The sequence below is a fragment of the Macaca mulatta genome, chromosome 15 (genome assembly GCF_049350105.2).
Source record: "Macaca mulatta isolate MMU2019108-1 chromosome 15, T2T-MMU8v2.0, whole genome shotgun sequence".
Taxonomy (NCBI): domain Eukaryota; kingdom Metazoa; phylum Chordata; class Mammalia; order Primates; family Cercopithecidae; genus Macaca; species Macaca mulatta.
Window position 1 is genome coordinate 75,414,703 of NC_133420.1, and position 13,933 is coordinate 75,428,635.

Below are 13,933 nucleotides of genomic sequence, written 5' to 3' on the forward strand. Positions count from 1 at the left end.
GCGGGAACATTGGTGGGGGCGGCGGAGGTTGTGCCCGCGAAGTTCCTAGAGCTCAGCCCCTTGCGGCGGGAGTGTAGAGAATTGGGCGCCTCGGGGGGTGGCACCGCCCCTCCCGTGGGCGCAAGCAGGTTGGGGGCGGCGGGAGCCGAGCGGGGCCAGTCGCGCCTGGCAGCGTGCACGGGCGTGGACGTACCCGGGTGCGGCCGCGTGTAGCGCGAGAAGGAAACTGCTGGGACGCAGGTGAGTGTATTGGAGGGAAAGTGGGGGAGGGGGCTTTTCTAGAAAAAGGACAGGATTCCTGTGTTGGACTGGCAACCCCGCCTTGCGGGAGGATGTGTGCACTGGCTTCTCCTGCGGAACACGCCGGGGTGGTGTCTAGTGTGTGCCCACTTGCTACGGCGCTTCCGCGCGTGCGGTCCTTGGAGCTCTCGGGGCGTTTGGAGACTTGCACTGGCCGCGCTGTGTGCGGAGGTGGTGTAGGGCCGCGGGCGCACTGAGCAGGAGCAGTGATGATCCTCTTGTGCGTGTTAGGTGAGGCCCGTCTCAGCCGCGCGAGGTCGCAGCTCGCGGTCACATCTTGGGTTTGCGCGCGAGGCGTGCGCTGCGCGGGAAGCGCGGGCGCTCTGCCGGGCGAGGCCGGCTCTGTGATTTCAGTTCGCCTGCCGTGGTTGCGGCGGCTGCTCCTCTAGCTTGGCTGGGTGGGCCCGCCTGCGGCGTCTCGGGTTCACGGACGTGTGTGCGTGCACTGGTGAGACTGGGGCAGCCAGTGTCGGTTCACTGGCAGGTGCTCCTCCAGTGGCCGTGACAATGCCCAGCCAGCAGAGTCTTTTCTCACGGCATTTCCTTAAAAGCCTACTTGTTATCCTTGAGGGCCAGAGCGTAAAACCATGCCTCTAGATGCGAGCTATGAGCATGGAGTTGTAGCTGTCCAGATGGTCATTTAGAATTGTGTGCATTTTTAAAGACCGTCTTTACGACAAAGATTTTCAAGTCCTGTCGTCTCCACATTTTCTGAAAACGTGGGAAAAGGAAGATTTGCTACGAGTTGTCCACTCTCCTTTATTCCCTCCCTCCAAGAACGGTTCTTTGCGGTGCCCAAATGTAATACCTTCAACAAGGACAAAAGCGCTTTTAAAACTTAATTTTCTAGTGGCCCTATTCCTACTAATTCTTCATAAAAATTTAGCCCGGCCTCAAAACTTACGGCAAATCAGTCCATTTAAAACCATTCGAATATCAATTGGTGTGTAATGTCCCCATTCCCTCAAGTAAAATCTGTTTGTTTGAAGTATTGTTTTGTTGCCCTTGAAGAGTTTTCTCAAAAGTCGTTTCGCCACAGGCGCTTGAATTTCCCGTTTCTTGTGGAAGCTGACCTGGAGTCTCCATTTTGGTGAGCGGGTGGAAAAGCTGTCCTGGATCTACCTTGTCTTAGGAACCTTAGGGTATATCAATGGTGACTGTATTGCTGAGTGGACCCGAATGTTACTGCATTTGTGGTCAGGTCCTTAATAGGAGGTTTGTTGGGATGTTAACACTGTGAAGGTTGTGGGGAGGATATAGTTAGGGGGGAGGTTCGCTTGCAGTTTTAAACTATGGGGAGAGAAAGAAGAGGAAGAAAACATCTGGAAGATAAAGGCCAGAATGGGGTAGGAAAAAATAGAATATGAAGGAACACATTACATTAAATTTTCTGTGATTCCTCTTTTGTAATTTTATCTTTTTGAGAGAGTATTTTTATTTTTGTGTGATCAAATCTGGCCCCTTGTTGCCTGTTATTCGGGTAACTTTATGCTGCCACCTTTCGGGGAGTTAGTTTTTTTTTTCTTCTTCCCTTCAAAGACAACTTTAGGTGTGTAAGCCCCTCCCTCTTCCTTGTCTTAGGTGTTTTCTTTCTTGTGTAGTGTCGTCTTTCAGGAACAATCAAGTCAGCTGTATTCAGTGCACACACTCTTTCCCTGTGGTTCAAGGGAATTTTAGTTTTAGGGTATGCTCCTTGTTTAGAACAAATACCCAGTGCTGGTCAGTGTCTGCCACTCTACCTGTTACTTACTGTGGAACCTTTTTTCTTTTCTAGGCCTAAGATGTGTTTTTATAGATCCTCTCTGATTTATTTTTTTGGTTGATTTGTTCTGGTTACCGCCTCTTCACAAGAGAAAAACAAAGCATTTCTGTCCCAGTTTCAGTGGTCTTAGTTAAGACTCAGCTCCTGGTCGGTTAAGGGAGAATGATGCTGTGTCAGTACCATCACTCCTTGAACCAACCTTTTGGTTATCTGTCCACAGACAGATGCTGCTGGCTGAATTCTTGTAACCAAGCGCTCATGGCTCTTCCAGCCTTTCCTGCTTATCTTTTAAAAATGCGCCTCCCCTCCTGCCACCCCACTTTTATTCTAGAAGCAAGTCTTAAGTTCTCTTGAAGGACACAACAAAGCCTTCCAGAATATCCTGACTTCTAAGCTGGGATCAACCTTTTCCTCTTTCTTTGCTGAAAGACCCGGGTTTTGTTTTTGGTTTTTGTTTTTTTTTTTTTTTAAAAAAAACCTGTGACGCTTTTCAGGCATTAGCATGGCACAAGAATACCACAGTGGCAAATTAGTCTTCATGTTCTTTTTCCCCAAAGGACTAGATACTCTGAAATAGCTTCTTAAGCTTCTTACCAAGACTGACTTTACCATTCACCTTTTTGATAGCTTGTCTGCATGGTAGCATCAGTTTTTTCGCTCCCATTTGATGTCTTATTAAATCTATTATATCATCACATTCTTATTACCACCTTTATCACTCATAATATTTGGAATTGAGAGAGGCTAGAATCTATGATACTTAGCTTGGTTACTTTTTTGTTGACATTTTAAGGGGGCCGGATAGGTGAGGTGGTATTAGGTCCGGATGGTGTGCCACCCTGTGGAAAACCTGCCCATAGCAGTCTACCCCTGGCTCTTTGTTTCTTGGCTACTCAGCTGGACAAGTCAAAAATTATTGTAAGCTACCACATTTGAGTGTGTGTGTGGGAAGGTTAATTTTTTATTTTTATTTTTTTTGCCATGGGTACTTAGTTATAGGCAGGACTGCTTTTCCAGCTTGTAACCGGTATGGTTGCGCATCCTCCCCAATCTTGAAATTCTTAAGAATTTTTGTACAAGGTTACCCTGCATTTTCATTTTGCACTGGGATGCACAGATTACGTAGCTTTTCCTGGTTAGATGCTTTCCCGCTTGTTAGTATTTAGCTGTCAGTATGGCTGCTTTGTTGATATAGAACTGTTTGAAGGCTTTATGTCTGGTGATGCCACACCTGACTGTCAAATTCACTATGGAGGACATAAAATGCATACAATTTTTTCTTGCTTTGGCCATTTTTATTTTCGAGATGTAGAAATCTTCACCGATATGGTTATGCACGGAGCCCACATATTGTAGTTCAGTGCCAAATCCACACTTTTGTATGTTCTAATTTGGGAAGAACATTTATTGTATATTTATTTGGTTCAGGATACTAGATGGTTTATAGTGCTAGTTAATTATTTCAGGATTTCAAATAATGTAAATTTGCCAAGTGGAAACAGAAGACACTTAAGCTTAAAAGGCAGTGCTTATTTTAAGGCTTTTACATATTAAAAGGTACTTTTTTTTTTTATAGCTTTAAATGATAACTTTTGGAGCCTGAAAAAAGTCGAAGTTTGCGTAATAAAATCCTAGATTTTTATGGAATACTTAGGATATTTTTCACTAGTACATTTAACTGATTTGGCTTTCAGCTTGTGTGATGTGTATTGTAAGTTTCATTTTAGTAAGGTCACTAGAATAATTTTTTATTTCAAGGGAAGATTTTCTGTATCTCTAGGCTTGTATTCCATTGTGTAAAACAAAACAAAAGGTAACTCTTGTGTGAGCAACGCTGTGCTAAATGCTTTCTCATAGACATCTTCCGCTTTAATATCAGTGCTAACTTTCTAGAGATTGGTCTTAATAAAAATATCTATTTTTGCAACGAGTGTTATTTTCTCAGAGCTTTGAATTAGGCTTTCTGTGCGTCAATTGAATTGATATTCTTAATGACATGTTAGCTTTTTGAATATTGCTGAATAGTTTCGTGTGATAATAGATATAGGTTTTCATTGTAAGAAATCTTTATGAAGAGAAGGATAGGGGCTTTGAGGAGTAAAATAGTTAAAATAACCCAGAAAGTCGTAAGAATAGGTGGAATGGGGATAAAACTAAACCAGTTTATAGAATGCCTTACAGTGTCTTTTTTTTTTAAACTTGCAGTTTCTTAGTATATATTTATATTACTGGTTTCCATGACATCAGTTTCTGAATGAAAATGAATAGCAGATAAGGTCTGACATGCAAAATCCCCTTTCCCACTTTTAAAAATGTATTTTAAAAAGCTTGACAAATTTAAAACTATACTTATTGTAAGGCAGTGACAGTAAAATGATAGTTTTTTTTTTTTTTTTAAGGCACATTGAAGGTTTTGCTTTAGCACTTGTATATTTTGAACCAGGTATATTATCTACAGTTTGATGTACATGTATATTTTTCCCTTGTCCAATCTAACGCAGATGCTCCTGATAAACCCATTGTAAGTTGAAAATGGCATTAAGTTAAAAATGTATTTAATACGCCTAACCTACTGAATATCAGAGCTTAGTCTAGCCTACCTTACACATGCTCAGAACATTTATGTTAGAGTTGGGCAAAATTATCTGGCAACATGGAGTATCGGTTGTTTACTCTGGTGATCCATTGGCTGAGTGGGAGTTGTGGCTTGCTACCGTTGTCCTGTATCAGAGAGTCTCTTACCACCGACTGCTAACCTGGGAAAGGATCAACATTCAACATATAGTTTCTCCTAAACGTGTATTGCTTTTATATCATCATACAGTCGAAAAATCGTAAGTTGAACCATCATAAATCGGGGACCATCTGTACTGATAGATTTAATAGTCAGGTTTTTCCTTTGACTTAAAAAAGTTTATCATGAAAAGGAAATTTATATTCTAAATGTTCTTTTCTTCCAGAATTTTGTTTTTGTGGGTTGTTCATTATTGGAGATTATTTCAGCAACTTGAAAGACTATGTTAATGGAGTGTCACAAAAATCTTTTGTAAATATCAAATCAATAAACTGTTCCTTCAACATGGATTTTTATTCCTTTTTTTCCTCACTGAAAGCTTTAGTACACACTTTCTTGACTAATTTCATCTCTTTATGGGACTAGGCAGTGATAGTTGTTTTGAGATTCTTAGCTTTCCTGCATTTTTTTTAAAGTCATTGTGAAATTGAAAGTTCTTGTTAATATTGAGGGGCTGGAGTCTCTTTATAAGCATTTTAAGAAAGCTGTAGCTGTCTCTTCCTAGAGAAATATATACAAATAATTAAGAAATTTCCATACAGTTTTTAGTATTTTGCAGTTTGGGAGAGAGAGTGTTAAAATGAGGTTCCATTTGGGAAATAGGACTTTGGCAATTAGAGTTGTCGTCTTATACTAGTGAGAAAGGGATGAAGCCATTCAGAGGTTTTTGTCTGCTGTTGAGTTAGTGATGTGCGCCTTTAGTGTTCTTTGAAGGATGGCAGACTCTAAGCTTGCCTGTCTCAGTTTGTTTTAAAATCCATTCCGTTTTTGTAAACAAATAATCACACACATAAGGTCTTGTGAGCACCGTGTAGCCAGTTTATTTGCTGAGTTGTCTCAGTAGGTTTTGTCACTTAGGTAGAAACTCTTAATTTAGCACAGGCAGGTGGAAAATACTAGGCTAGAAGTCTGAAGTTTTCAGCATCTGGTTTGGTTTAATTACCTATGTCCTTGGTTTCTTAACCTTTGATGTGTATAAAATCTTACCCTCCCCATCTCAAGGACCACGTAAAGATGAGCATATTGAAGTACAAGATTTTTGGCAGTGAAATGACATTGACTGAATTGGAAAGGTGGTAATAGGTGGTTACCTCTTGATTAGTTTTATATTTTTGGCTTTCAATGTATTATGAACCATTTTTAGTGATTTTGTTTTTTTATAATACACCATCATGTTTATTTTTGCCGTGAAGGAAAAGAAAAATCCCAGACTGCAGGGAGGATTTGGGACAGTTGTGACTTTGGACATTTCAGTATGGAAATAGACATATTTATACCTATGATGATGGAACTTGGAAAGTTTAACATGCATTTTCCTTGAAAATATAAATAATGCTAAAAGATTACATATGAGACTGAGGATTTAGCCAGCTAACATTCCAGGAATATAAATTTCTTAATTTAAATTTCTCATATTTTTTTCAGTGAAAAATCAAAATTTTAAATTTAACCATTTATATTAAAATAGTCCACATTTTCCCTGATTTGAATTTTATTTAACCTCTTATCAAGGATCCATTCCTATACATCACAAAATGGAGATTACACAGAAATACATTTTTTTCCCCTCATTGCTAATGGTGTGAACATCATTGATGGATGCCCTGTCAAGTAAGTTATTGGAAATTGCTCACTTGTTCAGTTTTTAAAGGATGTTTAGCACTTTTTTTATTCTTTAGGCGTCATTTGTGTATATCAGAAGTACAAGAGCTATTTCTCAAAGCAAATCGCAGTGTATCTGAAAATCAGTGAATTGGGTAAGGCTGGGAAAATATTTCTGGAGCAATTAATCTTGTTTTCTCTGAGCTGCTTTTTAAAAGTAAGAATTTTCTGTTATACTGATGTTGCTTTATTGGAGGTGACATGGCAGGTGAGGGGGTCATCCACCTTTATTGCAGAAGTATCCAGAATGTGTTAAATATACAACATTTACTATAGAGAGTGGGCAAGTTTTTGTAACCTGTTCCCAGGTAAGGCCTATTTCTGTTTGAGTTTATTCAACACCAGTTTTGATCTCCCCAGGTGCTATTTACTGATAGCTGGCTTATTTTGTTTAAAAACCCTTGGGGTCTTTTCTGTCCTATAATTATGAATGACTCATGGACTTTTCCCAAATACGAAGTCATCAGTGCTTTTGACTTTCATCTCTTCCCTTCTCCATAGTCTCCGCAAGGAACTTGAACTACCCACAGCCTTCCTCCCCTCTTTGGAATGCCTCTGTACTTGCCCTCTGTCCTTTGTTTATCCTTTTGAGCCTTGTGCTTAGTTCCGGGGCCTGGTAATTTGGGATCAGGTGCAACCTGCTCACCTGTTCCTTTATTTTCTTGTCTTGCTTGTGCTTTTGCATTGGCTCTTAGCACTTTGTTACATTTTACTTAAGAATATCTTCTGTGACCTAGTGAATTGCTGATACCAGAAGGAGCAGTTGGTATCAGTGGACAAATTATTTGTGCCACAGGTCCCGAAGGGTGACCCATGAGCTTCATATGGCCTGTAGGTGTTTTGATTGCCCTGAACTGTGTTTTAAATAGTTTTGAGTTGTTGATTTATGGTTTGGTAATATATAAAGATCTACAGCCAAATGTCTTGCTTCTTGAAAACTTGGAAGGATGGAGCAACAATGGAGTCCACATTTATCGACTGCCCCTTCAGGATGAAGCATGACTTGTTTCACTTTGGCCTTGGTTTGTTTGCCTGGCCTTGGTGTCTCTAATGCTCTACTTCCTAAAGCCACGTGAATTGAAAAGTTAAGTATAAAGACAAAGGCAGTAGTTCTAAAGATTTTATATTCTTTTGATCTCTCGTATTTACAGATAATGTTTGAATCATGTTAAATTGCTCCTTACACATTTAGATCTTACAGTCTCCTTTACCTCAGAGAAGATTTGTTTTGGGTGTCTCCTTCCTTAACCCCTGGTTGAAAAACAGTTTCTCCTTTTATAAAATGAGCTGCTCTCAGCTTAACTTACCTTTTCTCTCCTTCCCCGCTGGGATTTTAGACCTGTCCCCATTGGGAGTAAGGATTTCTCCCTGCCGTTTGCCTGCTTCTATTTGTTCAGATTCTTTGGGGTCAACATTGTTACTTGGTGCTGTAAAAACTAATAGGATGTTATGAGCTGTTTAAAAGAGGCCTGTGGCCCACCTGCTAACCTCATTGCTGATGATGTGAGCTTATAAATGACATTCTCCCCTCAGATTGTTGTGGAAAAAAAAGAAAGCTGATATGAGACTACCAGGTGTGTGGTTTATGTGTGTATTATTTCTCTCCCTTCCCCCTTTATTTTTTTCAGTTTTCAGCCTTTTCTCCCCCACTCCGGAAGCAGCAAGGCAGCCTTAGCAAGGCGCTCTCCCGTGTGTGCCGTAGAGCAGGGGGACGCACCAGCAGAAGTAGAAAGAGGCTCCACGTGTCGTGTTTGGACCAATGCTGTAATTTTATTTTACAATAAGCAAGGTGGATAATATTAATCTACTCCTGAGCATAATAGCATAATTTGAATAGCAGAGAGCAACTTTGGTGTGTGTTGATGTCTAGTGAGATGAATACAGTTGAATGCCAAGTAGGTAGAAAATGTCAGTGTAGAGCCTTCCTTTTGGTGATTTAAGCACTTACATTTCTAGTTAACTTTTGTTCAGGCTGGCAAATAGATATAAAGATCTGTTTTATCAACCCAGCATTAATGTAGCTTCTTAGGATGGAACAATGCCCATAAAACCTTGCTCTTCTGGCAGCCACTTGAGCTAGGCCAGTTATAACGATGAATCAGAATGTGCCCCTGTATTGAACATCTTAGCAAAACCCTTCAGAATAATAGCTTAATGTTGGCAGTTTTAAACATTGGCTTACTCTGCAACCCAGCCAATTTTTTTTTTTTTTTTTTTTTTTTGGATATTTGGGGTGTGAGTACAAGTGTATGCTTACTTAAATACTTAATTTTGAATTAATTGTGTATGATTTTAAAAAGTCATTGTTAAGTACATTTGGAACTTTTCTGAGGCACTTAAAAATTCTTGGTACCAAGCGTCCTCTATTTTATGATTACATGATTCTTTTAGATGAATATGTTGCTTGTTTTTGATGCTCCCTGCAGCATCTGACTGCGGCACCTTAGGGTGGCTTAGTTACTGGATTGGGGTGGGGAATTGAACATCAGTAAAAACAAGCATGTTTTATCCCTCTAAAGATTGGGAGTCATTCCCGTGGAGCTTCTGCTGTGCAATAAGAATGACTTTGATATATGTGGGCTGCTGGTTAACTTGAAGTCTAGGGCTTTTCCAAATTCATCTAATTTTGTTTTTAAGTTTTGTTAAAGGATCTATAAAAATATTCTTCAAGTTTTTGTGTTGAGATTATGTTCAGAAGCCAGGAAGATTGTGTAATACTTACTGTTTCATCACAAATTACTGAGAGCTGGATACTGAGAACATTGAGACATGTATAAAGTGCCCTTTACCTCATATTCCTTGGTCTCTCTGCCTAAGGAGATGAGGCAGAAAATAGCTTAAAAAATCACGCACTCCCCACTCTTGCATTTAATAGTAGAAACTGAGTGCTTGAGGAATTGAGCAAAGGGACACATCCCTGTAGTCTGGGAATCAAGGGATCAGGCCGGGTTGTTGCTTATTGCTTTAGGGACAGGACTATGTGTTTTCTTCATCTGTTTTGTCTATTTTTTGCTTTTTGTGTCTTGTTCCCTCACCCATTCCTCCCATATTTTTTTTGTTACCTTTGGTTTTCTTTTATGGCATGAGTAACTATTTCCTACTTTGCCAGGAGCTCAGTCACAGGTGAAAAATATTTATGCAAAACCTACTCAAGTTTTAGGGTGTGGCTGGAGAGAGACAAGCTGTGACTGTCTTAATTCCACTGTTGTCCCAAAAGAGTGGATCCGAGGCACGTGTGTGTCAAACTAGGTGAAGCTTGACCAAACTACGTGAAGGTCAAGTGTTCAATAGGATGTATGATATCCAAATTGGAATAAACAAAATATCCCCTCAGTAAAGATTGTTCTTGATTCACCTTTCTCCATAAATTTTCAGTATTTCTCCAACTTTACTGTTTCTCCAACTTTACTGTCAGAAAAATTGGTTGGGGGTGGATGACAAAGTTTCCCCTAGAGTTTTATTCTGTTGACAACATTATATGCCAGCAACCTCCTCTGGGTATAGCGTTTATTTTTCAAAACACCTAGGAAAAAGTCAAAATAATTATAACTTTTTTGGCTTCCTCCCTTTTAGGAGTATAGTTGCAGGAGCAAGAAGCAAGTGACAGGACAGAAACTGGGATGCTTTTCAGAGCATTGATCTATGCCTTCTCCTTGGGTCATCTTCATGCCTAAGGCCATGTCTTCTAGGAGCATGTGTTGTCTGGGCTGCTGACTATAGCTTTTTTATGCCAGTGCTTGGTGTTCTGAGGCCTGGCTGCTGCTTTTGTCCCTTAGTGGAATTTACATTACTGTTTTTTCCTTTTTTTTTTTTTCCTTGAAAGGTGATTGAACAGCCTGTACACTGCGTTACCTTTTTGGTTTACTGGAGAGGCTCATTCCTTCAGTTGGAACTGACTGGGAAATAATTTGTATTCTTATTTCTTGGACTTTCTGAAAAAAAGAATTCCCAAATAGTTTGGCTGACTTACAAACATTGTTTTGTGGACAGTAGGGTGAAATAGTTGGTTTTATAGTGAATAATAGTTTGTGATCTAGACAGGAAGAGTGAAGACATCTGTTTTGGTTTTTCTTTTATACAACTTCTATGGTAACTTCCAAATGACTCCCTCTTGAGAATGCGAGAGTAAGAAATTTTATGTTGGGCAGTCAAGTTAGCAGTGGATTGGGATGGGACAGCAGGGATCTGCCACTTTTTAGTTGTTGACTTACCATTAGGAAGATAGAAAAATATGTGGAGTTGGCAGTTAGAGATGGTGAACTATCCCAAGGTGATGGAACCAGGAGATGGAACATTTCCTCTATTAATAGTGATAACACCTAGTCTTTCTGTCCTTACAGAAATTTGCCACAGCTCCCTGGGATGATGTTTTATAGGTGAGGAAGATGAAGCTCAGAGGTCAGGTGGTTTGCCCAAGGATACAACCAAGTGGGGGAAGTAGGATCAGGTCAGACTCCTAGTTCTGTACCTCTTTCCATGGATCCTAGAATGATGATGTTCTTTCTACTTTTGGTAGTTCTGCTGGCTGTAGTTTGAGGTGGCTGAAATCAGATCCAAGAAGCAACTCAGTTTTCATGTTTGGAGAATATATTGCTTCTCTTAGGGGTGTTTTGTAGTAAAATGGTGTGACTCCAGCAGCAACTGTATCTCACCTCCATATTAAATTGCTGTAGAGGCTGTTTGGTTCCCCAGTGGAGGGGTTGTTGTACCAGCATTATTGTTTATATTTACAGTTTTTTTTTTAAGCTTCACTGTGGTCCCCGTAGCACTCCTAGCAGTATGCCCACAACTTGTTCCTCAGGGCCAGGATTCTGACCTTGGATTATTTTAGGTCCATGACTGGGTGACTTCTGGAGGCAATTCCATCACAGGCTGGTGACTTTCTGATGCCAGCTGGCATCCTTGACTTGCAAGATTACTTTTTGGAACCGTACAAAGTATGGATTGGTTATTTTCTGTAAGCAAGGAAATGAAGACACTGTTTTCAGGCTTTTTTTAGGATGCTGTTAAAATCAAGAAAAAGGTGAAAGTGACATTGAGATAACCCTGGCTCATTGTAGTAGATAATCTGTAAGGGCTGTTTTTTAAACTTGTTAAGTTTATGAAAAAAAAGTGTTCCCAATCAGGTGGGATTTTAGAAATACCACTTTTTGTTCTGAGAAAAAAATGGCAGGTCAAGTGTTCAATAGGATGTATGATATCCAAATTGGAATAAACAAAATATCCCCTCAGTAAAGATTGTTCTTGATTCACCTTTCTCCATAAATTTTCAGTATTTCTCCAACTTTACCGTCAGAAAAATTGGTTGGGGTGGATGACAAAGAATTACAGATTCAAAATGACCTTTTTGCTCTTCCCTGGAAAGAGGCCATCTGCACTTGTTCATTACTTGATCTCTCACATAGTGTGTTTGTAGTAGAAATTCAGGAAAATATTTGAAGGTCACTAGAATAGTAGAACTCAAAAGTCTGGAATAGAGATAATAAAGAAAGAATATAGTACTTGAGACTGATAATCAATTGAAAATTATTTGCATCTGTAAGTAAATCATGAATGATAGGTAATCTTACTAGAATTTCAGTCTCTACAGGGAAATTTTTGCAAAAACTGCCTTAACTACCCATGTTTTCTCATGTCTTACATATGCAATTTTTATATTACTTTTGAGTCTCTTACGTTTACTTAATGTCGTGATTCCATGTCCCCCAAAGCTGTGAGGTTCTTGGTGCATCTTTCAATCCAAATGTCTTAGAATTGAGAAGCTGAAGTAGCTGCATGCCAACATGTTCTCTGATTTATTATCTCTGCAAATATTTTACTCTTTCTAGATTATAAATATTATCCTTGTGCTATGCAAAGCTGGTGTAAACCTGAGAAAATAAGGTCATCAGATTGTCTCTACATATTTCAAGCAGGTGCCTCTGGTATAAAATTGGCCCAACAGGCTATGCACAAAGCAGTCAGGTGGGATCCTGCCAAGGCTGCTCGGTACCTTTTAGCTGTAATTTAGAATATCACAGGATGAAGCAGAAGTTAATTGTTGAGAGTGAAAGCTCAATAGCATTTTACTTATCATTGCATTTTATAGGACATAGTAACCTTAAACTTTGACCTTAATGAATATGTACCATTTCTCTTTAATTTTTGGTGTGTTTCCTTAAATTTGGCGAAGACTACTAGAGATTTTGTTGGGTAAAATGCTTCTGTAGTTCCCCAGTTCCCTGTGGAATTCAGAAGCATTAAGAGATCCAGGGACTTTAAGTTTTGGCTGTTATAGTTCAGTCTCCTTAAGGAATTTTCTGGACCTTTACCCATAAGGAATTTTTCATTATGGCTAACATTTATTTCTCTCTCTCATTCCCTGTGATTATTCTCTGTTATCATCTCAAAGAAATGAGGCAATTTGATGACAGTTTATTAAATATTAGCCTATGAATATTTGAAATGTTTACATCTAAAGTTTTTATTAGTAGCCACTTTAAAACTTTAAACTTACCTCTCTCTTCCTAGCATTTAACATTTTATTATTTTATTGTTTCTGGCCTCCTGACATGAATGGCATTTTGCTCTTTTTGATTGTCCTTCTATTCAGTTTTTGAGTTGTTGATCCAGCCTTTCCTGTCCTGCAGTGCTTTAAAAACAATTATTTTGCCAGTTTACATTGTGAACATGTCCTTGTTTCCTGTGCAAAGTTTCATTTGTTTAGTAAATATTTGTGGTCTTACTATATGCCACACACTACCTTAGGTATTAATACTATAGTAGTGAATACAGTATACTCCCTGCTGATATGGAACTTAGAATTTATTGGAGGAGACATTATGTTAAAGTTCTACAAATTATTATATATAATTGTGATTTGTGCTGTGAAGGAAAATAACCTTTACGGCTTGTAACAGTGTGGGAGGTGGTTAGTGAAGGTCATTTGTTGACTTCCTTCCTAGCTACCTTATTTTTGCTATACATAAAAACAGACTAGTTTTTAATTTTATAGGCATAAGAATAGACAGAGGTCCTAAAATTGAACTCTATTCTCCTTGATAAATTCATGGTGAACTTTGAGTCCTGGAGCTGATTCCTGCCACCCAGCTTGTATCCCACCATAGATCTGTCTTCGTGTATTTTTTATGAGAAACCAATTTTAATGTTCTTTGCAGGACAACATAATTTGACAACTTTTACTCTGAAAACTACATGGTGAATGCAAAGCCCAGCGGTGAGATCTGCATTGTCTAAATCCTTTTTTCTCTTTACCCATGACTTTGAAAATCTGTTATATCAGATTTTGAAATATTATCAGTATTTTTTAAAATAACACTTTCTAATGTATTAATTGATGCAGTAAGAACTTAGGAATATTTGTTAGGCTTTTTGTTAGGAATATTTGTTAGGCTTTTTGCTTGGCTTAAATTAGA

The 13,933-nt window shown here is 39.0% G+C and overlaps 1 protein-coding gene across 12 annotated transcripts in view; it reads left to right on the top strand.

Annotated features, from left to right (window-relative positions):
• ELAVL2 (ELAV like RNA binding protein 2) overlaps positions 1-13,933 on the top strand; it is a 135,144-nt gene that overhangs the window by 4,892 nt on the left and 116,319 nt on the right. For 3 of the 12 annotated variants that reach the window (XM_015117605.3, XM_028834325.2, XM_077965246.1), the window contains exon 1: positions 158-240. The exons of 8 other annotated variants lie outside the window; for them this stretch is intronic. The gene's annotated coding sequence lies outside the window, so the exon portion shown is untranslated. 12 annotated transcript variants of the gene reach the window in all.